The sequence below is a fragment of the Ptychodera flava genome (genome assembly GCF_041260155.1).
Source record: "Ptychodera flava strain L36383 chromosome 3 unlocalized genomic scaffold, AS_Pfla_20210202 Scaffold_27__1_contigs__length_13241970_pilon, whole genome shotgun sequence".
Lineage (NCBI taxonomy): Eukaryota > Metazoa > Hemichordata > Enteropneusta > Ptychoderidae > Ptychodera > Ptychodera flava.
In genome coordinates, this window is record NW_027248281.1 from 4,261,724 (window position 1) to 4,277,766 (window position 16,043).

The following is a 16,043-nucleotide window of genomic DNA, read 5'->3' on the forward strand; positions in this document are numbered from 1 at the left end:
ACATAAGCACAGCCCGTTGCTACAGTAAACAGTTTATTTCATTCAAATTTCACATAAGCACAGCCCGTTGCTATAGTAAACAATTTTTTTCATTCAAATTTCACATAAGCACAGCCCGTTGCTACAGTAAACAGTTTGTTTCATTCAAATTTCACATAATCGCAGCCGTTGCTACAGTAAACAGTTTATTTCATTCAAATTGTACATAAGCACAGCCCGTTGCTGCAGTAAATAGTTTATTTCATTCAAATTTCACATAAGCACAGCCCGTTGCTGCAGTAAAAGTTTGTTTCATTCAAATTTCACATAAGCAGAGCCCGTTGCTGCAGTAAACAGTTTGTTTCATTCAAATTTCACATAAGCACAGCCCGTTGCTAGAGTAAACAGTTTGTTTCATTCAAATTTCACATAAGCACAGCCGTTGCTGCAGTAAACAGTTTGTTTCATTCAAATTTCACATAAGCCAGCCCGTTGCTGCAGTAAACAGTTTATTTCATTCAAATTTCACATAAGCACAGCCGTTGCTGCAGTTAACAGTTTATTTCATTCAAATTTCACATAAGCACAGCCCGTGTGCTACAGTAAACAGTTTATTTCATTCAAATTTCACATAAGCACAGCCCGTTGCTACAGTAAACAGTTTATTTCATTCAAATTTCACATAAGCACAGCCCGTTGCTACAGTAAACAATTTATTTCATTCAAATTTCACATAAGCACAGCCCGTTGCTGCAGTAAACAGTTTGTCATCAATACATGAGCAACCCGTTGCTACATTAAACAGTTTATTTCATTCAAATTTCACATAAGCACAGCCCGTTGCTACAGTAAACATTTATTTCATTCAAATTTCACATAAGCACAGCCCGTTGCTGCAGTAAACAGTTTATTTCATTCAAATTCACATAAGCACAGCCCGTTTTTGCAGTAAACAGTTTATTTCATTCAAATTTCACATAAGCACAGCCCGTTGCTGCAGTAAACAGTTTGTTTCATTCAATTTCACATAAGCACAGCCCGTTGCTGCAGTAAATAGTTTATTTCATTCAAATTTCACATAAGCACAGCCCGTTGCTGCAGTAAACAGTTTGTTTCATTCAAATTTCACATAAGCAGAGCCCGTTGCTGCAGTAAACAGTTTGTTTCATTCAAATTTCACATAAGCACAGCCCGTTGCTACAGTAAACAGTTTTTTCATTCAAATTTCACATAAGCACAGCCCGTTGCTACAGTAAACAGTTTGTTTCATTCAAATTTCACATAATCGCAGCCCGTTGCTGCAGTAAACAGTTTATTTCATTCAAATTGTCATAAGCACAGCCCGTGGCTACAGTAAACAGTTTGTTTCATTCAAATTTCACATAAGCACAGCCCGTTGCTGCAGTAAACAGTTTGTTTCATTCAAATTTCACATAAGTCAGCCCGTTGCTGCAGTAAAAAAATTTATTTCATTCAAATTTCACATAAGCACAGCCAGTTGCCGCAGTTAACAGTTTATTTCATTCAAATTTGCACATAAGCACAACCCGTTGCTACATTAAACAGTTTATTTCATTCAAATTTCACATAAGCACAGCCCGTTGCTACAGTAAACAGTTTATTTCATTCAAATTTCACATAAGCACAGCCCGTTGCTACAGTAAACAGTTTATTTCATTCAAATTTCACATAAGCACAGCCCGTTGCTACAGTAAACAGTTTATTTCATTCAAATTTCACATAAGCACAGCCCGTTGCTGCAGTAAACAGTTTATTTCATTCCAATTTCACATAAGCACAGCCCGTTGCTGCAGTAAAACAGTTTATTTCATTCAATTTCACATAAGCACAGCCCGTTGCTTGCAGTAAACAGTTTATTTCATTCAAATTGTACATAAGCACAGCCCGTTGCTACAGTAAACAGTTTGTTTCATTCAAATTTCACATAAGCACAGCCCGTTGCTACAGTAAACAGTTTATTTCATTCAAATTTCACATAGTGCAGCCCGTTGCTGCAGTAAACAGTTTATTTCATTCAAATTTCACATAAGCACAGCCCGTTGCTGCAGTAAACAGTTTATTCATTCAAATTTCACATTAAGCACAGCCCGTTGCTGCAGTTAAACAGTTTGTTTCATTCAATTTCACATAAGCACAGCCCGTTGCTGCAGTAAACAGTTTGTTTCATTCAAATTTCACATAAGCACAGCCCGTTGCTACAGTAAACAGTTTATTTCATTCAAATTTCACATAAGCACAGCCCGTTGCTACAGTAAACAGTTTGTTTCATTCAAATTTCACATAAGCACAGCCCGTTGCTGCAGTAAACAGTTTATTTCATTCACATTGCACATAAGCACAGCCCGTTGCTACAGTAAACAGTTTGTTTCATTCAAATTTCACATAAGCACAGCCCGTTGCTAGCAGTAAACAGTTTATTTCATTCAAATTTCACATAAGTGCAGCCCGTTGCTGCAGTAAACATTTATTTCATTCAAATTTCACATAAGCACAGCCGTGCTGCAGTAAACAGTTTATTTCATTCAAATTTCACATAAGCACAGCCCGTTGCTACAGTAAACAGTTTATTTCATTCAAATTTCACATAAGCACAGCCCGTTGCTACAGTAAACAGTTTATTTCATTCAAATTTCACATAAGCACAGCCCGTTGCTACAGTAAACAATTTATTTCATTCAAATTTCACATAAGCACAGCCCGTTGCTACAGTAAACAGTTTATTTCATTCAAATTTCACATAAGCACAACCCGTTGCTACAGTAAACATTTTATTTCATTCAAATTTCACATAAGCACAGCCCGTTGCTACAGTAAACAGTTTATTTCATTCAAATTTCACATAAGCACAGCCCGTTGCTGCAGTAAACAGTTTATTTCATTCAAATTTCACATAAGCACAGCCCGTTGCTGCAGTAAACAGTTTATTTCATTCAAATTCCACATAAGCACAGCCCGTTGTTGCAGTAAACAGTTTATTTCATTCAAATTTACACAAGCGCAGCCCGTTGCTACAGTAAACAGGTTGTTTCATTCAAATTCACATAAGCACAGCCCGTTGCTACAGTAAACAGTTTATTTCATTCAAATTTTCACATTAGCACAGCCCGTTGCTGCAGTAAACAGTTTGTTTCATTCAATTTCACATAAGTGCAGCCCGTTGCTACAGTAAACAATTTATTTCATTCAAATTTCACATAAGCACAGCCCGTTGCTACAGTAAACAGTTTATTTCATTCAAATTTCACATTAACACAACCCGTTGCTACAGTAAACAATTTATTTCATTCAAATTTCACATAAGCACAGCCCGTTGCTACAGTAAACAATTTATTTCATTCAAATTTCACATAAGCACAGCCCGTTGCTGCAGTAAACAGTTTATTTCATTCAAATTTCCACATAAGCACATCCCGTTGTTGCAGTAAACAGTTTTTTCATTCAAATTTCACATAAGCACAGCCCGTTGATAAGCTCAGAGCCCATTGATAAGCACAGCCGTTGCTGCAGTAGACATGCATACTGATTTGATTTACAGAAAAAGTAAAGATTTCATCTATCTATCAATACCAACGTCACTCGCTTACCAAGTTTTCCACACATCAATCAATAGATACAGAGTGTAATACACAAAGCATGAAGACACACATTGCATTGCCTTGTTTGTGAAGTGCTCTATATTCCATAGAGAATGAATCCCATGAAGTAGTCAGCGAAGTTTGAGAGATCACAACTATCACAACAGGACGTATCGTGAAAAGGCCACTGTAATCAGGAGCTCAAACGTCAAATTCAACTAAAACACCAACATCAAGTACCCAACTTGTTACTTGCTATCACGTCATGGCACTGTTAAATACTCGTTACAGATTTAATTTCAAGTTGGCCTACACAGTAGCTTTGATCATATCATCCATGTATTCAGATGTTCTGTCAGTAAGAAAGGCTTCAATGAATTCAAAACCCTTTGAAATTACAGGGCAATAACTTGTGATATTCATATCAGTTGAATACTAAAACATGAATGTCACGCGCAACCGCCGGATTGAAATGGGGACCGCTCTTCAAAAACGACAAAGCTATGCCATCCGAACCCTCGCCAATTCTAGCATAATTCGATATGTATGCTTTTTAAACGACATTAAACTACAGATCATAAGTAAAAGTGCACATTAATATTAACAAATATAGTAGCGGGCACTATGAAATGAGGTGAATTGCTCTATGTCTACAAAAATACATTTCCTTCGTCTTCAAGACAAAATAATTTTCAGCTGGATGGTCAAATAAAAAATTACACCTTTAGCGAGAAACTCAATTACTTGCGTTATCTTTATCTTGATATGCAGCAATATCGTCAAATATCGATAATGCGTAGGTAAGACTGATAGTTAACAGGAAAAACGATAGCGGCCCACACATCGGGTTTTACCACAGATGAAAGAAGAAGTGAAAGAAAAAACTTTAACCCGACTAAATAAATCATTGCAAATAATAGTCAATTCGACAGATGTGAAAAAGTACGCAGGGAATGGGTTGAATCCGATTATTCAAGGCGAAGGTCATTGTCCTTGCTTTTCGTAGTCAAAACTCCCGTTGTCATTATTCAGTAGATTTCGTATGGAATAATTACTTATCATTTTTAAAATTTTCCTTTGTTATTCTAAATGGCTCCAATAAAAGTTGTAACAAACAATACTGACTAATACTTATTTTGACGAGGTTGATGAACTGGGAGTCGAAGATACAGTATAGTTCTTATGCTTTTATATTTAAAGCTTGTGGAAGTAAAATACATATTTGCATATAATTATGCTTGTTAGTACTGCCTTTAATGTCACTGTATATCATTGTCTTGTACTGCAAACTCCTATCAACATGATGCACGATGTGGTTGGATACTATATCAGAAGTATTTCAAGATACTCACAGTCATTCATTTACGGTTTTGCTGAACATGTGCTAGGTTCTTTTTGAGAATCCGGGGTCTGTCTCATCCTCCTCATGACCCCTCAAATGTGCGAACGAGCGGGCAAAGCGACGTTTTGCTTCATACATCCTGGTACAAGACCGGGAAGTACGCGACTCTGTCGTGACCTTTACTGTGTTGACGTAAGTTTTCATATTCTTTCCCTCAAATTACCAAATGCTGATATCCTGAACTTGACAATTTAAAACATCTAATATTTTACTTGGAAATCTTCTTGCTCTATGGCATCAAAAGCTGACTCCACTAGGGTGCGTTGAAATCGTCATATTGTATTTTTACTGAGTGTTGTGAATTTATCGACCATGGCAATTTTTTACAGATACTTGAGTTCATTTTTTCAACACGTCCACCATCCCTTCATGGTCGTATCAGTACGACTGTTTGCACCATTTTCCTGACTAAAAAGGATAACAAAGAATTCAATCTATATCACATGCCTCTAATATTTTTTTCTTGTCCAGTCCAGCAGAGTATAATGGATTTTAAAATGTCTGAAGTTATAAATCCAGCTTGGACGAGGTTTTATTGAGTTGTGTTCGTTGTGAATGTCTTTTTCCATTCGATGGATTTTCCGAACTATTTATGGACTCTTTGGGGAAAAACGGGAAATGCGTATTGGGCGTGATTTATGTGTCATGCAACTTTACATTACATCTCGTTGTGAAAAAAACAAAAAACAAAACTGAAGTGTGACATTTTAACCACATGTCTAACTCAGAAATCCAATGTATAAACGTAACCTTCGATCATTCTCTCACAAGATTTCTTTGAGTACGAGTTTGAACATATTTGAGTCTGCGAAAGACAGTGTTATCCATCAATGAATGAAACTTTCATGCCAATGATTTGATAGTTTGTGACTATATTGATATGATGCTATAGTCCGTTTTATTAACTTAAGATCTGAAATGAGAGGTCTGTTTTCAATCTTTAGATGTAATCAAAGAGTTGCAAAACAGGGTGTGAAGATAATTGTCGATAGGGTCACGTGGAGAATTAGCGAGAGAAGACTTTAGCAGGATTTTACTGGGCTCTTTCAGAGATTGACTTCACCAACCATGGTACAAGTTAGTACTCTGACTCATTAGGATATAGGAAGTGGGAGATAGAGTAGTCGGTCTAGCGAGTCGATTATGAATACTGTTAAAGTCACGAATGCTCCACTATATACTCATCATAATTATTTTGGCCTGCATATTTTTTTTTAAAAGAAACATTTAAAATGTCAATCAAATTGATCTTAGTCATGTTTGAGTTCACTATTTGCGCAACAATTCGTTGTTAAATGTTTCATCATAAATGACACGAAAATGTTACGTTAAGGACAACCAAAAAGTGACTGCAACTCAAACTGGAAATGTAATTCATTGCCCCGTGACACAGTTGTACGATTTCATTCAGTGGTGAAGAGCAGACATAATATCGACATTGTTTGCAATGGTGACGACCTTCGTGCGAGAAGGGTCTTAAGGCTTGAGGACTTTGAGTTGTTGATCTCTTGTACGCACACAGATATCCATCAGTTGGACACTTCTTCTAGCCATTATTTTTGTGAATGGAGAACGAATCTAACGTTTGAGATGTGACATGCTGTTACACTCTAGCCCCTCCCATGCAGGAAATAAGTCCTCTAAAAACACAAGTGGTAATATCAAAATGTGACATAGATTTTTCAACTGGTGTCTCACTAGCTGCTAGCTCCAGTTGTGTTATGATTAAAATGCAACATCGATTTGTCATGATTTCTTTAATGGAATGTGCATGAAAACGAGTTATCAGAAATGAAATATTCCGGACTATAAGTGACACAAACCAACACGAGGTAATATGCCTTGAACGTTTAACCAATGACGAAAACAAAAGAAACCATAGCTTAATGTTTTTATTAGCTTCAGACGAGAAGTCGTTTCTCGAGATCTTATTGTCAAGACTTCCCTTATTTGTCTCACAATACCTGTCTACAGAAGACTGCCAAAGCTGTTTGGAAGTAGTCATATATTTGTCCTTGACCTAAGTCAATATTTCAAACATATGTCTCTCAGTGACATTCAATAGCATTGGCTTTGTTACAATCAATACCAAGTTCTATCATATTATTTTACTTCTTCTCTCTGTTTTTTTACGTGGGAGCAAGAGATGATTCATGTAATATGCTTGTATGATCAATTATTTGCTTTTTTTCCCTTGAAGGTATTTAAAACTTCAAGATCGTAGTAACTTTGCCAATTGGTTAGTATAAAAATCACCCACGTATAGGCGTTGCCCCATGCTTATAAATACAGTGGTTCGTATACGATTGGCTGCAGACAATAATCTGTCCGACCACAGAATCGTACCAGCATAGAGAAGTCTTTGATATTGGCAAACACTTGATGAACGAGATTAGCAAGATGTACATCAGAGAGCTGACTTTCTGTGCAACATGTAATATCTGTGGTAAGTGACTGGCCATATTTTGATGTAGCCGTGTAAGTATTCTACAGCTACTATGCCGAATCGAATGTAGAAACGTATTGCAATCCGAAAAAGTTCTTTAATAACTTTACCTCAATCACTTTATTACATTCATTTGGAAAAAGTCTATACACAGTCAGCAAAGTTTCACTTTACATGGTGTCTTGTTATAAATAGAAAAGCCTTCTCTCAACATAATTTGAAATGCACCTTTTAAATATATTCTCAAATTTATAGCACCGATGTCGATGGCGATACAATTTTTAAACTTAATGTTAAAGTCGATCAGAAAATCACGTGGTCCCAAGGGAAATATCTTATCATAGACATTTCGATAGTCGTACTTGGAAATCGGACAAAAGCAAAACACGAAGTTGAACACTTGAATGCTTACTCTGTAACGTCGAACTAAAAAAGCAGAACTGACGACTTTAACTTCTTATGACGTACAATTTAATTCACAATAGTCACACGGGCAATATTCAACATGAGGTAAACGATTATTAGATAGTTAAGTAGCCGTAAAGACATATCAGTGACAGATGGTCAACTTTTGTGTTCAAATATTGCTCCCCTGCTCATTAGCTTCATTCTCAAATTTGTGTGAAGAATTTGTACAAATCACTGAGTCAGACACTAAGACATTTTCAGCGGTATCCTTATAGCAATCATCGTAATTTTAATCTCTAGGAGAATTGGTCTGGTAAACGTTCAGCCAGCTCTGGTTAAAATAAATTCCGTCAAATATTTTAGGTAGTCTGAGAAAGGATCACGTAGATTGTCTGACTGAACGACGTGTATTGTGTAATAGTGTGTTGTCTCGCATGGATTGATGTATAACAGAGAAGTTGTAGAGTTTATTTCAAATGACCTGAAACTAAACGTAAATAATTATTTGTCGGTACATTTAAATATGGCAGCGTAAACTTTGTCTTTAAATCGTTTTGTCGATTTCATTTCTTCTGCAACACCAATGTATTTGAGTGGTGTCAAGATCTACACCACATGTAAATATGTGGTAATTTGAGAGAGTGCATGAGAGAGAGACAGAAACAGACTGTCAGACTGTTAGAGAGACAGACACCGAGACACCGAGACAATGTATCTATGTCCCATTTGCGTTGACAGACGGATATGTAGAGAAGGCATTTGTGTCCATTTTGTGTCGCCATATCAACGGGCAGAGTGACTTTACACCACAGTGCATTCGTTGCATTATTTTAAACAACGAAACATATCCTTCCGATTCCTTCATAAGCTAGCAATTCTTGTCTCTTTGGTCTCAATAGTATTATTTGCCGTACTATCAACGCCGCTACACAGTGCCAAAGTTACGGATCACCAGCAGACGATCAGAAACGATGACGAAACGGTTACACTGCGATGCATATATGACACTCCAGAATTAGGATATACCAGAGTGACGATTGACTGGAGAAAAGTAAACCCAAACAATCCTCTCTTCACGGTCACATTAGTCACGATTGTCGACTTCAACGTCGTTGGCGTGGTACACCCCAAATATAGTGCTACAGAGGAAGGATCGCTGACAATTGAGGGTCCATTTACCGATGACGATGTAGGCAAATACTCATGCCTGGTTGTATTCAGATTGAAAGAGCCTTTAGACGACACTGGATATATATCTGAGCACTGTTATGTCTCCCTCAATGTAATCAGTAAGTATTCAAATATACAATAATTCAAAACAATGATATCACTGGTTTCTGTGTTTTGAATATTGCTGTACATATCACATCTAATGAATGATGATTAATTTTGCACGGTCAAGAAGTGAAATCAATAAATCACTGCAATGGAGGTTTGCTACAAGAGAAGTTTATTACCAAAAATTAAGATATCCTCACTTCACAATGCCTGACATTCTCCTTGCTCACTCCATGGTAAACATTGGTTGTTAAGTGTTTTGTGAGTAAAATCTCTCAAACAAGTGCACACAAAATTGTACTTTTGGCAACTGTCACTCTCTAGGTCCAAACAGCTTCCCGGGCTCAGTTTACCCCAATCGTTATAATCCAATGGCGTGACAATAAATGTACTTTTGGAATCTTATCGTAAATAGGGCGATTAAAAATTTGTTGAACACTTGAAATAGGTAAGCTATGAATAGTCAAGTGGACGGGATGCTTCTACTATGATTCAAAGTAACTTTCAAAATATCAATATAAAAGAGATATTGCCTTTATTTCAAGGCTGTGATGTGGTCCTCAAACATTGATGTCAATTTCAGGATGTAGATACAGGGTATATGCACGGTGGACTATTCAAAAAACAGAAACAGATGATACTATAACACACCTCATCCGCAGTCTGTGTTCTAATTCGCCAATTGATAGTCACATGGGATGCGTTCTTTTTGTGCTGATCCACGTAAACGACGTCATCAGGCATCATTTGTTGGAACTGTTGCCTGCCAGGCATCAGTTCCGAAAAATGATGCCTGCTGACGTCAAAAACGACATTGGCGCATGCGCGAACCAGAATGTAAACAAAGATGTCATCTGCCGCCGATCAAAACGATAGTCGAGAAATTTCTAGGTTTATCCTACTTTCTGAAGAAGAACTGAATGCTCTGGTTTCAAACAAGGACTCGAAACGGATGAAAACGATAATCAAAGGTGCATTGAATGTTTTGCAGAAGTATTGCGATCCTGTCGGGAAAAACTTTTTCTTGCCGAACCACTCCAAGGTATAAGTACATGCGACAAGTTTTGTGTATGGTACGTTCTTATGCATGACTGCGGATGAGGTGTGTTATAAAACACATATTGACTGGCCATGAGGGCAACAGCATACGTCTTTAACCCCTCGGGCCTGTGAGTCACCCCAAAAACAGACTGTTTCCCTCGGCCTTCGGCCTCGGGAAACAGTCTGTTTTTGGGGGTGACTCACAGTCTTTCGAAGAACTGACATATGCTGTTGCCCTCATGGCCAGTCAATACGAATATACTGTTTTTCCACTCAAATTATATTTTCTTGAAATCCCAGGAGTCGATTTGCTTTACTGTGGCTACACATCATTCAAATCTATAATTATCCAAAGTAAAATACGTCAATTACCTTTTGCTTAAAAGGCAGCTATGTAATTTCTGCAAGTTATAGAATTTTAGAAAGTTTCACTTTCGTTCTCATCGTTGTCATCATCATCATTATCATCATCATCATCACAATTGCTATCATCACAATAACATCATTAACACTGTTATCATGAATGTCGTCACAATCACTTCCTTAATCATCACAATATTAATTCTGTCGACTCATGTATGTTTCTTACTTTCAGACAAAATTTCCTTATATGCCAAGGCTTTTGGACAGTCCTCTTCTACTGCCAGTCAAATTAGCATCCAAAACAAACCTAGCATATTTGTATGTAATGCCAGCAGCGTCTATCGTAACACTGAAATTCGATGGAGCATCGTCACGGAAACGAATTCGAGGACGAACCGAATTATATGATTATCAATTCTGAGGAAGAAATCAGTGGGGTAGAATGGATCTAATAAGTGAACTGACTTTGTTGCCAGACCTGGACATGACAGAAACACAGGATTTACATATTTCATGCGACGCCGAAGATGACGATATGAATTTCTCGGATAATGCAGCCATACAGGTTGAGATAAAACCTTCCTCAGGTAAAGTTATGTGAAATCATTTGAGTATCCTTTTGATGTAAATTTAATGGACTGCTTATAATCGCACTCGAAGTTAATTCAGGGCTCTTGCTTTCATTTAGCTAGTATCTAAGACATTTGACTCCAACAACGCCCAGAGATATTATTGTTCGTAATGCCCGGTACAAGTTCTCAGCTTTCTTCTGATATTCGTTGCCGCATACGCATGCTCGTCGATATCATTTTGAAAGATTGTTATCGTAAGTCAACAATTGCTTTTATTTAGCAAGAGGGTTACTTTTACAGATTTTAAAAATCTGTCAAGATAAAGTTGACAATGGCATATCAATTCTGGCGATCCCCGTATTTAAACATCTTATAAGAGAAATGTTAAAGTTTAGTGCTGGGCAACATATTACTCTTTTGTTCAATTCAATTAAAATCCTTATTTTACTTTGGCAGGCAAGAAGAAAAGAGATAAATCTCGGAAAACAAATAAAAGGCGACGTCAAAGGGGAAAGAAAAGTCGCAGGTGTTGAAAACTGACTGGCAAGTTTAATGTAAAGATGCAAAGTGTTATTCAACGGGACATTAAGACCTTTTTGTTATGTTTACTCTAATTTACTTGTTGTTTCAGACATTTCGCCTGGAAGGGTCGGAATTAATACATCCCTAAAATCTAAATCAAATGGACTCATTCACACGTTTGATATCTCATAATCTATCTGCAACTAATCTCAATTATTTCTGATGTATGAATCAACAGGGGTGTAAATGACAAACTCTCGACCCGTTGTACTTTCCAGGACGAAATAAGTGGGCATTATGTTGCTGCTAATTATCATGTAAATGAAAGATTTGAATAATTTTGATTTTAATATTTACATGACAAGTACACTGCCAAACGTTTAGCTGTGAGATGAGTCATTGCTATGTTCAAAATCTACTGCCGTAATATCATATAGACATACACACATACACATTTAATATTAGATAAAATTGGAATAGGTTTTATACATTTTCTACGAAATTTCTCGATATCACGATGAACGAGTAATCTACGATCAGGAGGCGATTCTGCAGGCGTGTAGTAAATACTTGTATATTTACAATTGTTCATGTAATCGGTTTTTAGGGAAAGTGTTAAGATTTATCACAATAACAACGGCGGTTTTTACTTAAACGGTAATTTGTCTGTCTGTCTGACGATATCTGTCTGCCTGTCTCTCGACATGCCTACCCACCTTTTTATTGCCCTACCTATCAACCTACCTATCTATCTTTGTATCAGTCAATCAATCAATCAATCAATCAATCAAACAATCAATCCATCCATCCATCCATCCATCCATCCATCCATCCATCCATCCATCCATCTGTCTTTCTATCTATCTATCCTTCTATCTATCTGTCTACCCATCTACCTACCTTGAATTTTCCGCTTTCCTTCCTAAATACCTGCCTATGTGTGGTAATTGCCATACATGTATTAGAAAGCTTTCAAAGTTAACAGTTATTTCATATGACGGGCTAATATGGACTTCGTACATAAGCATAATTAACAAACACAATATGTCGTGTTCAGTTTTCCTTTCAATCAAGTAGAGTGAAAAACGCATTTAATTATGTTGCTATTCTCTGAAAACCTCAGAAAACCTCAGACAAAGAAACCTCAGTCCTCGGTAAATATAGATCTGTTTGTCAGCTTGAAGAACAGATCATATTTGTTTACATGAAATCACTATTGACAGTGATCATGGATAATTATTGTTATAAACTGTCTTATTTTGAGTAATTATCACTCAGAAAGAACGCCTGACAAAAAGTGAAAAATATACATACAAATATTGTAGGTATGTACGGGTCTTGTATTAGGTGCTTTAAAACTTGACTCCTTGGTCGGAGCCAAGTTATTCTTTACATAAAAAATACTACTGAACTTAGACAATTTTTATACAAACTGTTTTAAATTCTGTACCTCATTGTTACTTTTGGTGAGTACTCTGAATTTTTTAGTATTGTAAACTCATTTTAATAATAATTATTATCATTCTTAAGCCTTCCCTATAGACTTGGTTCAAGTCGGTGATCATTCGTAATAGTTCTCTTGTGTCTCTCCTACTCAACACAAACCTGTTTGAAATATGGCGGCCCAGGCCAGGTTTTCCCAGCGATTAAACGCATTACCTTTGAGTCTGCGCATTAGTGAGTTAGTCTCTGCCGGGAGAAACAGCTTCCTTGTAATTTACCCTACCACAGAGAAACATATAGACAGAGTGGCAAAACTTGCATGCCTTTTGTTCCATGGTCGTCTCGGTAGACTATTGGCTTTTCATATTAAAATGAGCTTCAAAGGTGTTAAACTTTTTGGAGGCTTTGTTTGTGGTTGATAATTACACGAGATTATGCGAAAAATACGACGAGATGGCATCGTACTACCAGTCGCGTAGCAACCATAGTTACTTCGTGAGCTCTCAGGCCAGAAACACTGCTTACGCCAATCAAACATAACACGCCAGCAGTTTCATAAACATGTCCTTTCCTTGAACGCACGTGTAAAAGACGGTATGACTGACCGTAAACCATTGAGTAAACCAGACAGTATCGATAAAAGACTTTCAAATTTGGTTCAAATACACTCATTATATATTCATAAAAATATGAGAGGAATTTTTAAAACGGTAAAACCCATTTTCCTGAAGCTCAAAACACTCCCGTTTTCGCCAGCTGGTCAATTCTGCTCAGCACCACACGACAACAACAACAAACTTTGCCGAACATACTTTCGCTTAACAATTGGCGAAAATCCGAAAATTACCGAAGGATTCATGGTCGGCACTCTTCGGAAAAGAGAGGCGAGAGCAACCTGAGGCGAGGCGAACATGGATGGGTTACGTAACCGCTTCACGCCTTAAACAATACCCGTTGCCACTCTATCTATCTTTCTCTATGACCCTACTCATCGCGTTCATCCTGCTCATCGCGTTCACCTCACTCAACGCGTTCCAAATGAAAACAGAACACAAATCATCATGTTTACCACACTCAAATATTCACAAATCACAGACTTGAACCAAGTCTACCTTCCCAAGTAGCATTTGTACTTAAAAAAAGACTCTTCCGAATACAGAGTAATAATTTTATTGTTTCACACGGGTAAGACGTGCATACTTCTGTCTTTCTGTTCACCTGAAGAGAAATACCTGGAAAATCTGAATCGACTGATCAAGTTATTATAGTAATTACATGTGTCAGCACATTGTTTCAGCAAAGTCGCGCTTTTGCTGAAAACTAAGAACTGCGAAATGTGTATCTGTGATGTTATTCATTTCCTGACCATAAAGTAATCGCCGCTTGATTCATGCGACCATCAACAGTTTTAACAGTGTAAGGTAGACACAATAGGACGACTTCAACGTGTAAAATGTGTAGAATTAACGCAGCTATGACTATTGCCAAAGCGTATGGCTGTATTGATGATGTACAATTATGTTGTTGTCATTTTTTCAATGGAAGTCAGACATCACCTCTCTTTCCTGGTAATGAATACATCATAGCAGACATTTCGCTGAATCATGGAACACGATGACCACTTGATTGAATCTAATGTGGAGGCGGTACAGTATACAAAGCAAAATTTGGTGATGTTTACTTCGTAAAGATTACAGGAATAAACTGTTAGAATAAGAAAGGTGTGGTGCTTTCTGACGTCATAGCTGTGCAATGACCCTGCAGCAAATAGTAACAAGTATCTGTGGTTTTCGTCCATACTAGGCAAGCAGAACTAGCCACATTGAACTACAAAAATAACCTACAGATTTTTATACACATATGTAGAGTACGGATCGGTCACATGTGTTTGAAAAGGAAACAAGGGCTGCCTTCACAGTAGCGTGCATTTACAACACCTGAAGCAACCGGTACGAAATTCCTGAACATCAACGCCGTGTAGTTGATGATTAACCAACCAATTGAAAACTATTACGAAAGTTTTGCAGGAACAAGGAAAAGAAAATTGCACGTAAAAGATAAATGCATAGGGAATGTGGGGAATGTGTCGCCAATATTATTTCCCACGCTAATATCAGTATGCAAATGTATGCTTTTCGTTTGATGTCATTCCCTGTAACACAAGCGATAGTCAGCTGTATATTTCCATCATCGGTAATATCCTTTCGTTTAATGATATAATAAAATGCCGATAAATAATACAATTTATTCAAGAGATATACTTTGAACCAGGAAGGTGCATTTAGAAATTAATTATCATGATGATTTTATCTAAAATTTATCAGAAGATAACACTTGGAATGTTACAATCACATTAAGTCATGTATATTGATTTATGACATCTGCTCAGTGCTACAGTGTGAGTCAATATTAAAACTTTGTGACTTTCCTTGACTCGATAATACTTGGCTTACACAACATTGGAGTATATCATTACCAAAACAATATTCAAGCCTGGAGTCAAACACTGAACTAAGAATCGACAGCAGAAAGAGGAAGCTGAAGATATTGATTCAATGCGTTGGCTGTAATGTTTACTTCTAGTTCTTCTTACTTCGGGATTTCATTGTTTGGAAAAAGTGGCGAATTTCCCCATGTAACAGTCGTACAGCGATCGCAAAATTGTTATAAGATTGCTATAGCTGCAAAGACCTTAAAAAACATGGTAGATGCCATTGTTGATACTGTTGCCATCATTCCTCGTGCTTTATAACCTAAACATGTGCAGTCATCGAATCAAATTGCATAAATTTAAGGAAAAAATATATGTCATCATTTAATATGTAACAATTTAAAGATATTTTTTTCAGATTAATTATCAAGTACATTTCTACAAGGAAGCACACTATAGGACTTTTGGCGTTTATTTTCAAACACTTCTTTTCGTTCATCATGAACGCCAGATAGCTATACAATGTTTGATGTACAGCTATACAAATTAATCAGTTGAGCTA

At 37.0% G+C, this 16,043-nt stretch overlaps 1 long non-coding RNA gene across 1 annotated transcript; it reads left to right on the forward strand.

Annotated features, from left to right (window-relative positions):
- The first annotated feature begins 4,886 nt into the window (after positions 1–4,886).
- On the forward strand, positions 4,887–13,026 carry LOC139126334 (uncharacterized). Its single transcript, XR_011550537.1, has 5 exons — positions 4,887–5,109; positions 7,178–7,423; positions 8,731–9,120; positions 10,746–11,100; positions 11,542–13,026. It is a non-coding gene; the product is annotated as an uncharacterized lncRNA (long non-coding RNA).
- The last annotated feature ends 3,017 nt before the right edge of the window (positions 13,027–16,043 follow it).